Genomic DNA, 14799 nt, shown 5'->3' with positions numbered 1-14799 from the left:
TTAATGATGTTGGTTCTTCCAATCCATGAACCAGGTATATGCTTCCACTTTTTTATCTTCCTCTGTTTCTTTTTTGAATGACCTGTAGTTTTCTGCGAATAGGTCCTTTATTTCTTTGGTTAAGTTTATTCCTAGGTATCTAAATTTTTTTGCTGTGATCATAAATGGGATTGTTTTTTCAGTTTCTCTTTCTGTGAGTTCATCATTGGTGTATAGGATTGCCATCGATTTCTTGACATTAATTTTGTATCCTGCTACTTGGCCAAGTTCATTTATTAAGTCTAGTAAATTCTTGATGGAGTCTTTGGGGTTTTCTACATATAATATCATGTCATCTGCAAATAATGACAGTTTCACTACCTCCTTTCCCATTTGGATCCCTTTTATTTTTTCCTCTTGTCTGATTGCTGTCGCTAAGACTTCCAGTACTATGTAAATAAGAGTAGCGAAAGTAGGCATTTTTGCCTTGTTCCTGTTCTTAAGGGAAATGCTTTTAATTTTTGCCCATTGAGTATGATGTTGGCTGTAGGTCTTTCATATATGGCCTTTATTATGTTGAGATATGATCCGTCTATTCCCAGATTGCTGAGCATTTTTATCAGAAATGGGTGCTGGATTTTGTTGAATGCTTTTTCAGTGTCTATTGTTATGATAATATGATTTTTATCTTTCATTTTGTTTATGTAGTGTATCACATTTATTGATATGCGAATACTGTACCAGCCTTGCATCCCTGGGATGAATCCCACTTGGTCATGGTGAATACTTTTTTTGATGTATTGCTGGATTCAATTTGCTAGAATTTTGTTCAGGATTTTGGCATCAAGGATATTGGCCTGTAGTTTTCTTTCTTTGTAGTGTCTTTTTCTGGTTTTGGAATTAGCATTATGCTGGCCTCATAAAACAAATTTGGAAGTCTTCCTTCTTGAATTTTTTGAAATAGTTTGAGGAGAATGGGTATTAGTTCTTCTTTGAATGTTCGTTAAAATTCCCCCGTGAAGCCGTCCGGGCCTGGGCTTTTGTTTGCTGGGAGAGTCTTGATCACATCTTCAATTTCTTCTGTTGTTATTGGTCTGTTCAAGTTTTCTATCTCTTTCCAGTTCAGTTTTGGGAGACTATGTGTTTCTAGAAATTGGTCCATTTTACTTAGATTGTCAAATTTGTTCCCTTTTGATTGTATATAATATTTGTTAACAATCCGTTGTATTTCTGTGGTGTCAGTTATTATTTCTTTCCTTTCCTTTCTTATTTTGTGTATTTGGTTCTCTCTCTTTGTTTCTTGATGAGTCTAGCTAAGGGTCCATCAATCTTGTTTATCTTTTCAAAGAAACAGCTCTTTGTTTCATTGATCCTTTGAATCGTTTTTTTGGTCTCCATGTCATTTTTTTCTGCTCTGATCTTTACTATTTCCTTCCTTCTACTTGCTCTGGGATTTTCTTTTTGTTTGCTTTCTAGTTCTTTAAGTTGTGATATACATATATTTATAAATTCTAAAGAACGCAGGAGGAGTGGATGGGATCATCGTCCATGTGAAAGGAATGGCTTTTTTTTTTTAATTAAAAATTTTTTTCTTTATTGATTTTTAGAGAGAGAGGAAAGGAGAGGAAGAAAGAGACAGGAACCTCAATGAGCAAGAACATCAACAGGCTACCTCCTGCATTCTCCCCACTGGGTATTAGGCCCCCAACCTGGGCATGTGCCCTGACCAGGAATCGAACCAGCGACCTCTTAGTGCATGGATCAACACTCAACCACTGAGCCTCACGGCAGGGCAGGATTCATTTTAAATAGGAGGAAATGGGCACAAAGTAGGCCCAGACATATGAAATATACAACCTTGGAACCTATAGTAGATATTTATTTACTTATTTTTAGTTGTAGGAGAATTGGACTAGGGGTCAAGAGATCTTGATTTTTGCATAAGATCTTTTCCTAAAAAGATTTGCTATTTTATTGAAGTTATTTCTCATTTCTTTTCTCATTTTTTAAAGTGAAAGTGCTCTGTCCTATTAGATGATCTTTAAGGTTTCTCATAGTTGTGCTATTCTAAACAAACTAAGAAAATGTTAAATTCAAAATGGTAGAAAATTAACAACCCAGAATGTCAATTTTTATTATGTTCAAATGTAAGTGCTCACCTTCAGTTCAAGGTGATGAACTGAGCCAATGTATTTAATCTCATCTCCCTTCCAAAATCCCACTAAAATGCCAGAAGAAATATAAAAATAATTTTTTTAAAAATCCAAAGCAGTGCTACAAAGCCTGAAAAGATATCACTAGCAGACCAGAGAAACACAATAGCTGATAGTTATTCAGTGCTTTCAATGGGCCAGCTACTGCACTAAACAGTTTATATGTATTAAACCACTTATATAATCCTACAAAATAGGTACTATTATTATCAAAGTTTAAAAATTAGTAAACAGAGGTACAGTGAGTTTGTCCAAGACAGGCAGTCTGACTCTGGAGTCTATATAATAAACTACTGTTATGTAATCTTTCAGCAACATTAAGAAATTTATGCAAGTTATAATGTGGAACTCACACTCTCTTAACACAGGAATGAGAGGATACTGGAGAAATGATCATAAATCTTACAAATAGAGCCCCAGAAATAATTCAGAATTAGTGGGGGCTAGTAGCTAGAGTGAGTCATGGAGCAGAAAGCAGAGAAGTTAGTCAAAGATCTGCCAAAGTAATTGAGCCACTCTCCAACTCTGTACACAGTGAGAACCTGTTTCTCAATAAATTACTTCTTGTGCACAGAGACAGAGCCCGATGCAGACTTTGTCATTGGAGAGATAATTTGAGAGTGCCCAGGTAATTTGGGGATCACCATAAGGATATGGAGACAAAAGGCATCTTGGCACAGCAGTTCAGTCCTCTAAAGCACTATATATCTAATAAGACACTTTCCCAACCTCTGACTGCAACCTGTTCCCTATCCATGCTTCATAAACATGAATCCTCCTGTTGGCATACCCCCTGCCATTCACCTGCTCAGCTCTGTCACATTCTGAGAGAAAGCCTGTCAGGTGAATAGTGACATTCACAATGGTTGAAGACTCCAAACCAGTTACCAAAATGTAGCAATCTAATGCTTGATATGAATGGGCAATCACCAGACATTTAAGAAAAACCAAGAGCATAAAAGAGAAACACTAGGATGAACAAGCAAAACAACTGACCTCTAAGGAAAAAGTTAATGTGAAAAATGTTTTACATTTCTGATTAGTATCTTGAGAGATGTCCAAGAGAATATTGCATCCATAGAACAAAATTAGTCTGCCATGAAAAAGAAGTAATCAGAGAATAAGACAGAGTTCTCACAAATTGAGAACAATTGTTGAAATTAATAAAGATAAATAGCAATGGACATAACTTGAAAACTGTCCTGGTACCTTTGAAGCCCAAGTCATGGAATATTAGTGGGACAGACTATAGAGCACAAATAGAAATTTCATATTTTTAAATATTTCAAATTGGTAAGGAACAGATGAATTAATCAACTGATGGATTTGAGATAATTGGCTATTTGGAAACAAATCAAGTTAGAGGCCTATCTTAACTCTCAGATATCCCATTTCTTTCCCACTTCAATTTCTCCATCTCTACTGAATCATTTCTATCATCATTCAAATATACCCATGTATCTCTAATCTTTAACAACTTAATCACCTTTGTTTCCTTTTTTCTGTTCTCCTTCACAGCAACACTTTTTGAACTTGTTGTCCATGGTTGGTCACTAACTCTACTTCTCACCTTTCCTTATGATCCTAAGCCTACTTCAGTGGGAATTCCATTTTTACCATTCCAATATATTGATCTTGTCAAAATCACCAATTCCATCAATGTTTCTAAACCCAATGACATCTCTATGAGCTCATCCTACTCAACCTCTTAGAGGCATTTAGCAGGATATTCTTCGAACATTCTCATGGCTTCTTCCATGGCACCACTCTCTCCTGTTTTTGTTGTTGTTATTGTTGTTTTTCTGACTTCACTGGCTTCTTCTTTCTAATCTCCTTCACTCAATTTCAAAATGTTGGATTGCCTAGTGAGTGGCTAGTTCTGCGCTCTCTCCTTTAATTCTATAATCTCTCTTTTGATGACTCCAGCCCCAGAGGAATTTCACATATCTTCTATGTAACTATGACTAATAGATTTACATCTCTAGCCCAGACCTCTCCTCTAACAGGCATCTCAAATTTAATATGTCTAAAACTGAGCTCTTAACTCCCTCACCCCAATTTGTTCCTCATGTTTTATGAAAAGATAAGTACCATAATGGTTAAAAATATAAACATACAAATTAAAATTAAACCATAAAAAGAATATATAGAAACACATATATGGGAAATATAATAAGTATAATACTAAGTTGGAGAAGATCTTTCTAAGCATGACACCAAGCTCAGCAGTCATAATGCGAAATATTTACCAACTGACACATAGTAAACGTATGTATCTAAAACCAACAGTAAAGTTTCAAGGGAAAGGGCAGGCTGAAAGAAATGTCTTGCAGTACCTATAACAAATAGTTAATATTTATAATACAATAAGAACTTCTACAAATCATTAAGAAAAGGCAAACAAACCAATAAGAAACTTGACAAAGTCTATGAATAACCAAATGCAAGCAAAGAAATGCAAATAATAAACATTTGAACCACTACTTAACTTCTCCAGTTATTAAGAAAATATAAATTCAAATAAGATACCATTTTCAATGATCATATGGGCAAAAATTTAAGATCAATAACAGTATTAATAAAAAATATGTGGAAACTGAATGTTTTTACACACTTGTGAGTGATGGTGTAAGTTCAATATTTCTGAAGGGCAATTTGGCCTAATTGATCAAGACTTAAAATACAGGATTTATGATGCATCAACACTACTTTATAAAATAATTTTTAAAAAATACTAAAATATATTTTTAAATGAACTGCCATTTGACAAAAACACATTTCTGATTTATAGCAAGATAATTACAAGTCACCTGTGAAGTTTCAGCATAAACACAGGTTCATCTGTGCAAACTCCCAGAGAGAATGATAACACTGTTGGTATTTGCTTAATTTAAAAGCATGATACTGGAGGAAGATGGCGGAGGGCAGGACTGAAGGGAGGGTGAGTGTGTGAGAGAGTGAGCTAGTGTGAGAGAGAGTGTGAGTGGATATGAACGTGGATGACCAAACTACTGCAGTGCAGAGACACTGAGCAGAAGGTTCCTGTGCTGTGGACAGGAGAAGCCGGCTACCTCGGTAAGCTGCTCTTCAGGGCATTTCTCCCTGCACCACGGGGAGGTCCCACCATTTTGGAAGATCCGAGGTCTTCCCTGGGAGGAGGCAGTGGGAGCTGCTAGGGCCCAGCAACCTGAGCCACCAGCGCACCTGGCACCATCGGACCAGTGGACACTCTGTGTCAACACAGACCAGTGCCAGTAGTGGAGCTCCCAAGGTGCCAGTTGCAGAAGCCGAGGACAGCACGGAGCCCAGAATCATCCTCCATAGTAGCAGCCCAGAGTCAGAATATAACCCCAGCAACAGAGGCAGGGGAGCAGAAATCCACCCCTAGGCACCAAAAGCACAGACCAGCAGCTGAGACCCATCCCCAAAAACTACTGCAAAAGCTGAGCAGGAGTTGAGCCCTACAGGGCAGCAGCACTCCCCAGGGGCCAGTGGCGGGACCTGGGGCTCCACAGAGGCCTGTGCTGGCCAGCAGCTCACAAGAGCAGTGGGAAGCCTGGGCCCCAGAGAAACGGGATAGATCCAGCTGCCCGCCCAGGAACTGCAGGGTGCTGGGGCACCAGAGAGGCCTGTGCGACATAGCAGGGACTGTGAAATCCAGTTACTCTTGGGACCTATGGGGTGCTGAAGCACCAGAGAGGCCTGTGCGACCCAGCAGGGACTGTGTGATATAGTTACCCATGGGACATGCAGGGTGCCGAAGAACCAGAGAGGCCTATGCAACTCAGCAAGGACTGTGCAATATAGTTACCCTCTGGACCTGTGGTGTGCTGAAACACCAGAGAGTTCTGTGCAACCCCGCAGGGACTGCACGATCTAGTAACCAGCAGGACCTGCAGGGTGCTGAAACACCAGAGAGGCCAGTGCAACCAAGCAGCCCATCTCATAGGCATAGAGCCAGGTGCCCAAAGGGACTGTGTGATCCAGTTACCCACAGAACCTGCAGGGTTCAGGGGCACCAGAAAGGCCTAAGCAACCCAGCAGCACACAAGATAGGCATAGAGGATGTGAAAATGAAGGTGGAGTAAATGGAAGCTACACAGATGATCTTCCAGGAACAAACAGGAATTACAACTAAAATAAAGACAAATCCTCAAAAAAAAAAGCAACAGAAAATCAGCAGGACAGGACCATATAACCAGGGACACTGGTAGCATCTGCAGAGGTATGAGGGGGTGGCGGACTGGGAGCCGACGGACAGCAGCAGTCTTAGCTGTGACCAGCGCCCTTGGGGAATAAAGACCAAGCCTGACCCACAGCGCAGAGAGCCTGGACAAAGTGCTAAAATAGCCATAGCCACTCACATGGAGGCTACGGCAGAGGAAGGGCAGACTGGGCTGAAACTCTGTGGGGATACCTGGGATTTGGAGGGAACTCAGAGTTTTTGCTGAGTTGCGGCAACAAAGGACGGTGGCCAGTGTGCCCTTTCCCAGAGCTGTGGGGAAACGCAGCAGCCCACCCCCCTCGAATATTCCACCATTCCCAGATGAGACAAAGAAATTCAAATTAAGACTCATTAACAACTAGCATCCATCCCACCCTCTGGAAATCCTTTTATGCAGAACGCCAGGGCTGCATTCCAAGGCACTGAGTAACTGAGACTACTAGCCTCCAGCAAAAAGCTAGAGGATAACAGAACTTTTCCTAGACCTGAAAATCAACCCAGGAAAGTAAGACTTGACAGTGGTGTTTAATGTGGGCCCGCCCAGGTACATCCAAACCCAATAGAGGGAGCCATAAAAAGCAGAACACCAACACCCACAGGGAAAATTTGGCAGGCTCCAAAACCCACTGAGATAGCCCAAATGGTGAAACAGAAAAACAAATCCCAAGTGAAAGAACAAGAGAACTCTATTGAATATGAGATAAATGAAATGCAATTAAGCAAATTATCAGAGGTAGAGTTCAGAACCATGATCTTGAGGAAGCTCAACAGCATGAGTAAGGACATCAGCACCATGAATAAAGATATAGAAACAATGAAAACCAACCAAGTGGAAATAAAGAATGACATAGTAGGAATAAAGAACACACTGGAAGGACTAATCAGCAGAGTAGAGGAAGCTGAGCACCAGATCAGTGAATTAGAAGACAGGGCAGAAAAAAATCAACCAATCAGAAAAACAAAACAAAACAAAAAACCATTTAAAAAACAGGAAGATACCTTAACAGAACTGTGGGACAACTAGAAACGTAATAACATTCTCATATAGGAGTCCCCAAAGAGGAAGAAAATGGGCAAGGGTTAGAGAATATATTTGAAGAAATAGTGACAGAAAACTTTCCTAACTTAGTGAAAAAAGAAGGCATTCAAGTTCAAGTAGCACAGAGAGCCCCAAGTAAGAAGAACCCAAACAGGCCCACACCAAGACACACAGTAATTAAAATGCCAACAATTAAAGACAAAGAGAGAATCCTAAAGGCAGCAAGAGATAAGCAACAAGTTACATGCAAAGAAAACCCCATATGGCTCTCAGCTGATTTCTCAACAGAAACAATACATACCAGAAAGGAGTGGCATAAAGTAATCAAGGTCATGAAAGACAAGGATCTGATTCCAAGACTACTCTATCCAGCAAGGCTATCATTCAAAATAGAAGGTCAAATAAAGAGCTTCCCAGACTAAAAAAAACTAAGGGGATATATTAACACCAAACAGTACTGCAAGATATGCTAAAAGGACTGCTGTAATTAGTAGAAGAAATAGAAAGAAAAATATAACAACACTAAACAAAAGTGTCAATAAATAAGTACATATCAATTATCACCTTAAATGTAAAAGGTTGAGTGCTCCAATAAAGAGACAGAGTAGCTGACTGGGTAAGAAAGCATGACTCACATATATGTTGTTCACAAGAAACCCACCTCACAACAGAAAACTCACATAGGTTGAAAGTGAAGGGATGGAAAAAAATCTTTCAAGCAAACGGAAAAGAAAAAAAAGCTGGGGTAGCAATACTCATATCTGATAAAGGAGATTTCAATATGAAGACCATAACTAGGGGCAAAGAAGGTCATTACACAATATTGAAAGGATCTATCCAACAAGAAGATATAACCTTGGTAAACATATATGCATCCAATTTAGGAGCACCAACATATATTAAAAATCTTTTGGAGGACTTCAGAGGAGAAATCAACAGAAATGCAATCATAGCAGGGGACTTCAACACCCCGCTGAAATCACTAGATAGATCATCGAGACAAAAAACTAACAAGGAAACACAGACTCTTTTTTTTTTTTTTTTTTTTTTTGTGGTACGTGCCCCTAGCGGGAAATGAACCTGGACTCTCTGGTCCGCAGCTCGATGCTCACCCGCTGTGACAAACTGGCCAGGGTGAAACACAGACTCTAAATGAAGCGCTAGATCAAATGCACTTCATATATATCTACAGAGTATAACACCCCAAAACTGCAGGATTCACATTTTTCTCAAGTGCACATGGAAAATTCTCAAAGATAGACAACATGTTAGGGCGCAAACTAAGTCTCTACAAGATCAAGAAGACAGTAATCATATCAAGCATCTTTCAGATCACAATGGCATGAAACGAGAAATCAATTGCAACAAGGACATGCAAAAACATTTGAAAACACGGAGGATAAATTGCATGTTATTGAAAAATGAATGACTTACCATGGATATCAAGGAAGATATTAAAAACTTCCTAGAAACAATGAAAATGAACACACAACACAAAATCTATAGGATGCAGCAAAAGCAGTTCTGAGAGGGAAGTTCATAGCACTACAGGCCTACCACAAGAAACAAGAAAAAATTCTAATAGACTATCTAACCTCACAACTTAAAGAACTAGAAAGCAAGGGGGTACATATATTCTTTCCGATTGGTGTTTCAGGCTTCTTAGGGTATATTCCTAGAAGTGGGATCACTGGGTCAAATGGAAGTTCAATTTTTAATTTTTTGAAGTAACACCATATTGTTTGCCATAGTGGCTGCACCAGTCTGAATTCCCACCAGCAGTGTACTACAGTCCTCTTTTCTCTACACACTCGCCAACACTTGTTGTTTGATGATTTGTTGATGGCGGCCATTCTGACAGGTTACAAATGTAATTAATTTATTTTGTTACAGATGTTTCTCCTTTTTCCCGCACTAATTCCCCACTACCACTCTCTCCCCGCCCTGTCCCCAGCTTTGTTGTCCATGTCCATTGCTCATGGATACATGCATATAAGTTCTGTGGTTTATCTCTCCCCCAACACCCCCTCTTCTGGGGATTGTCAGTCTGTATCACACTTCCACATCTCTGGGGTTACCCCATTCCTCAGACAGTTATGTTCATTATATTCCACAAATAAGTGAGATCATATGATACTTGTCTTTCTCTGTTTGGCTTGTTTTGCTTAGGATGACACTTTCCAGGTCCCTCCATGTTGATTCAAAAGATAAGAGATCTTCCTTTCTTACAGCTGCATAGTACTCCATTGTGTATATGTACCACTGCTTTTTTATCCATTCATCTGCTATGGACATTTAAACATGGGGGTACATATATTCTTTCTGATTGGTATTTCAGGCTTCTTAGGTTATATTTCTAGAGGTGGGATCACTGGGTCAAATGGAAGTTCAATTTTTAATTTTTTGAGGTAACACCATAGTGTTTTCCATAGTGACTGCACCAGTCTGCATTCCCACTAGCAGTGTACTAGAGTCCCCTTTTATCCACACCCTTGCCAACACTTATTGTTTGATGATTTGTTGATGGCGGCCATTCTGACAGGTGTGAGGTGATACCTCATTGTTGTTTTAATTTGCATCTCTCTGATGATTAGTGATGTTGAGCATTTCTCCATATGTTTCTTAGCCATTTGGATGTCCTGTTTGGACAGGTGTCTATTTAGTTCCTCTGCCCATTTTTTAATTGGATTCTTAAATAAGTACCCCCATGTTTGTAGCAGCACTATTTAGAACAGCTAAGATCTGGAAACAACCCAAGTGTCCATCAGTAGACGAATGGATAAAAAAGCTGTGGTACATATACATAATGGAGTACTATGCAGCTGTAAGAAAGAAAGATCTCTTATCTATTGAGACTACATGGAGGGACCTGGAAAGTGTCATCCTAAGCGAAACAAGCCAAACAGGGAAAGACAAGTATCATATGATCTCCCTTATTTGTGGAATATAATGAACATAACAGTCTGAGGAAGGGGGTAGCCCCAAAGACGTGAAAGTGGGGTTCAGACTGACAATTGCCAGAAGAGGGGGTTGTGGGGGAGAACTAAACCACAGAACTTATATGCATGTATGCAACAAAATGGACATGGACAACAAAGCTGGGGACAGGGCAGGAAGGGAGAGGGAGGGGAAATCAGTGGGGGAAAAGGAGAAACATCTGTAACAAAAATAAATTAATTAACTAATAAAAAAAAGAACTAGAAAGCAAACAAAAATAAAACCCCAGAGCAAGTAGAAGAAAGAAAATAGTAAATATAAAAGCAGAAATAAAGTTACATGGACACCAAAATAACAATTCAAAGGAACAATGAAATAAACAGCTGGATCTTTGAAAACATAAACAAGATTGATGGACCCATATCTAGACTCTCCAAGAAACAGAGAGAGAACCCAAATACACAAAACCAGACAAAAAAAAGAAGAGAAATAATAACTGACACGACAGAAATTCAAAGGATTATTAACAAATATTATGAACAATTTACAGTAACAAATTCAACAATCTAAGTGAAATGGATAAATTTATAGAAACATATAGTCTCCCAAAACTGAACCAGGAAGAGAGAGAAAACTTGAACAGACCAATAACAACAAAAGGAATTGAAGATGTAATCAAGACTCTCCCAGCAAACAAAAGCCCAGGCCCGGAAGGCCTCACGGGGGAATTTTACCAAACATTCAAAGAAGAACTAATAGCCATTCTCCTCAAACCATTTCAAAAAATTCAAGAAGGAATACTTCCAAACTCGTTTTATGAGGCCAGCATAATTCTAATTTCAAAACCAGTAAAAGACACTACAAAGAAAGAAAACTATAGGCCAATATCCCTGATGAACCTAGATGCCAAAATCCTGAAAAAAATTCTAGCAAATGGAATCCAGCAATACATCAAAAGTAGGATTCACCATGACCAAGTGGGATTCATCCCAGGGATGCAAGGCTGGTACAATATTCATAAATCAATAAATGTGATACACTACATAAACAAAATGAAATATAAAAATCATATGATCATATCAATAGAGGCAAAAAAAATCATTCAACAAAATCCAGCACCCATTCCTCATAAAAATGCTCAGCAATTTGGGAATAAAGAGATCATATATCCTCATTATAGAGGGCATATAAGAAAGACCTACAGCCAGCATCATACTCAATGGGCAAATATTAAAAGCATTTACCTTAAGAACAGGAACAAGAAAAAGATGCCCATTTTCTCAACTCTTATTTAACATAGTACTGGAAGTCTTAGCTACAGCAATCAGACAGAAAGAAAAACTAAAAGGGATCCAAATTGGAAAGGAGAAAGTTAAACTGTCATTATTCGTAGATGACATCATACTATATGTAGAAAACACCAAAGGTGCAATCAAAAATTAACTAGATTTAATACATGAATTTGGCAAAGTAGCAGGATACAAAATTAATGTCAAGAAATTGATTGCATTGTTATAGACCAATGATGAACTCACAGAAAGAGAAACTAAAAAAACTGTCCCATTTACCATTGCAGCAAAAAATTAAGATACCTAGGAATAGACTTAAACAAGAAATAAAATACCTATTTGCAAAAAACTACAGGTCATTAAAAAAAAGAAATAGAAGAAGATATAAGAAAGTGGAAGCACATACCTTGTTCATGGATTGGAAGAATCAACATCATTAAAATGTCCACACTACACCAAGTAATTTATAGATTCAATGGAATCCCCATCAAAATACCAATGACATACTTCACAGAACTAGAACAAATACTTCAAAAGTTCATATGGAACCAAAAAAGACCTTGAATAGCCACAGCAATCTTGAAAAAGAAGAACAAAGTAGGAGGGATCACATTACCAGATTTCAGGTTATACTAAAAAGCCACTGTAATCAAAACAGCCTGGTACTGGCACAAGAACAGGCCTATAGACCAGTGGTACAGAACAGAGAACCCAGAAATGCACCCAAGGCAATATGCTCAATTACTATTTGACAAAGGTGGCAAGAGCATCCAGTGGGGTAAAGACAGCCTCTTTAATAGATGGTGTTGAGAAAATTGGACAGCTACATGCAAAAAAGAACCTAGATCATCAACTTACACCATACACAACAATAAACTCAAAATGGATAAAAGGATTAAATGTGACACATTAATCCATAAAAATTCTACAAGAAACTGTAGGCAATAAAATTTCAGACATCATACGCAGCAGAATTTTCACTGATACATCACTAAGGCAACAGAAACAAAGGAAAAATGAACACATGGGACTACATCAAACTCAAAAGCTTTTGCCCAGCTTAAGATACAATCATCAAAATGGAAAGGCTACCCACTGTATGGGAGAGCATAATTGCCAATGATATATCAGATAAGGGGTTAATTTCCAATATGTAGAGAGTGCTCATACAACTCAACAAAAGGAAGACAAAGAGCCCAATTTAAAAATGGGCAGAGGAACTAAACGAACACCTCTCCAAACAGGACATACCAATGGCTAAGAGACATAAGAAGAAATGCTCAACATCACTAATCATCAGAGAGATGCAAATTAAAACAACAATGAGGTATCACCTCACACCTGTCAGAATGGCCGCCATCAATAAATCATCAAACAACAAGTGTTGGTGAGGGTATGGAGAAAAGGGGACCTTAATACAATGCTGGTGGGAATGAAGACTGGTGTAGCCACTATGGAAAACAATATGGTGTTATTGCAAAAAATTAAAAATTGAATTTCCATTTGACCCAGTGATCCCACTTCTAGGAATATACCCTAAGAAGACTGAAACACCAATCAGAAAGAATATATGTACCCCCATGTTTGTAGCAGCACTATTTATAATAGCTACGTTCTGGAAACAACCCAAATGTCCATCTGTAGACGAATAGATAAAAAAGTATGGTACATGTACACAATGGAGTGCTATGCAGCTCTAAGAAAGAAAGATCTCTTATCTTTTGAGACGACATAGAAGGACCTGGAAAGTATTATCCTAAGAGAAGCCAAACAGAGAAAGACAAGTATTATATGATCTCACTTATTTGTGGAATATAATGAACATAACTGTCTGAGGAATGGTGTAGTCCCAGAGACATAGAGGTGGGGTACAGACTGACAATTCCCAGAAGAGGGAGAGGTGGGGGGAGAGATAAACCACGGTGCTCATATGCATGTATGTGTGAACAATGGACATGGACAAGAAAGCTGTGGAGAGGGAGAGGAGGGTGGGGGAAGGGGGAATGAGTGGAGGTGAAAGGAGATACATGTGTAACTAATATAAATAAATTAATTATCCCTGGCCAGTTTGGTTCAGCAGTTAGAGCGTCGGCCTGCAATCCTGAGAGTCCCGGGTTCGGTTCCCGCTAAGAGCACATACCTCGGTTGCAGTTTGTCCCCGGCCCTGGTTGGTTGTGTGGGTGGCAGCCACTCGATGTGTCCTTTCATGTCGATGTTTGTCTCTCTCTCTCTCTGTTCCTCGCTCTCGTTCCCATTCTACCTGAACAAAAAATGAAAAAATGTCCTTGAGTGAGGATAAAAAAATGAATGAATTAATTAATAGATTAACAAAAAAATTTAAAAAAAGAAAAGAAACTGAAAAAGAAAGGATAAAAGACTTAAATGTGTCTCATGAATCCATAGAAATCCTAGAACAAAATGTAGGCAACAAAATTTCAGACATCATACGCAGCAGAATTTTCACTGATACATCAACTAAGGCAACAGAACCAAAGGAGAAAATAAACACATGGGACTACATCAAACTCAAAAGCTTCTGCACAGCAAAAGAAACAACCACCAAAATGGAAAGGCAACCCACTCTATGGGAGAACATAATTGCCAATGATACATCAGATAACAGGTTAATTTCCAGTATCTAAAGAATGCTCATACAACTCAACAAAAGGAAGACAAAGACCCAATTAAAAAAATGGGCATAGGAACTAAATAGATACCTCTCTAAACAGGACAAACCAATGGCTAAGAGATGCTCAACATCACTAATCATCAGAGAGATGCAAACTAAAACAACAATGAGGTATCACCTCACACCTGTCAGAATGGCCTCCATCAACAAATCATCAAACAACAAGTGTTGACGAGGGTGTGGAGAAAAGGGGACTCTAGTACACTGCTGGTGGGAATGCAGACTGGTGCAGCAATATGGAAAACAACATGGTGTTACCTCAAAAAATTAAAAATTGAACTTCCATTTGACCCAGTGATCCCACTTCTAGTATTATACCCTAAGAAGACTATAATACCAATCAGAAAGAATATATGTACCTCCATGTTCATAGCAGCACTATTTACAATAGCTAAGATCTGGAAACAGCCCAAATGTTGATCAGTAGA

This window comes from Molossus molossus, unplaced genomic scaffold (genome assembly GCF_014108415.1).
Source record: "Molossus molossus isolate mMolMol1 unplaced genomic scaffold, mMolMol1.p scaffold_m16_p_2, whole genome shotgun sequence".
Lineage (NCBI taxonomy): Eukaryota > Metazoa > Chordata > Mammalia > Chiroptera > Molossidae > Molossus > Molossus molossus.
Note: the sequence above shows the minus strand (reverse complement) of the source record.